Here is a 952-nt window from a genome sequence, read left to right on the forward strand (position 1 = left end):
TCGGAGCCTTGGAGTTTACCCGTTGCCTAGCAACCCTGGCTGGCCCCGGACGCGGGGCGGCGCTGCGCAGCGCTGCGCGGAAGGAGATCCGGAGCACGTGACCCCACCATCCCGCTACGTTGGAAGCGCTTCCGGGCTCTCCTAAGTTAGTCAAGCACGTTTAATGATAAACGTGTGTAGAGTCTTTGCCAAGGCGCTTATCCGAGTCTACAAATATGCATTTGGCGAGATCCTGAGAAAATGCAAATTGTTCTCAGCGCGCCTCCGGGTCCTGCGCCCTGGTTGGGGCTCTGCTATTTATTTGCTAGTGATCCGGCGGCTCGTTTTACCACCCCTTCCTTCAGCTTCCTCGTCTGCTACATGGGAATTATAACCCCCAGCCTCCTTTCTGCCACCATATTCCCTGCACGTTGTATAATAAGCTTAAGTCTGACTACAGCACCGGAATGGAAACTCCTGGAAAGTAGGGACTGGGTGTTTCCACAGCTTAGCTCTTGGTTGCCGCGTTGTAAACATGTGCTGTTTATTGAATGGATGAATGAATGAATGAATAAAATGAATTTCTCATGGGTTAAGGCAATGAGGGGAAATAATGTGAACTAAAAGAAGGGGATTTGGGGCTAGAAAACATGGGTTTGAATCCCAGTTTGGCCATTCACTAATCGCATGACCTTGGGCTAGTTGCTTTACTTTTCTGACTCAGCCATCCTCATTGGCAAAGGGAGGGGACAGTGGCAGTACTTAGCATAATTGGGAGGGCCAGCTGAGCTGACGCGGCAGGGTGCCCAGGCTGGAGCTGACCGCAGAGCCGGCATCTGAAGGGAGGCCAGCTCTGTACCTCCGATGGCAGGGAATCTAATCGGAGTTCAGGGATGGGCGCTGGAGATTTGGAGTGGGGCGGACCATGTGTCATCCAAGAAGTGGCATTTGAGGTTGGAACCAAGCCTTGAAA

This window comes from Eubalaena glacialis, chromosome 19, assembly GCF_028564815.1.
Source record: "Eubalaena glacialis isolate mEubGla1 chromosome 19, mEubGla1.1.hap2.+ XY, whole genome shotgun sequence".
NCBI classification, from domain to species: domain Eukaryota; kingdom Metazoa; phylum Chordata; class Mammalia; order Artiodactyla; family Balaenidae; genus Eubalaena; species Eubalaena glacialis.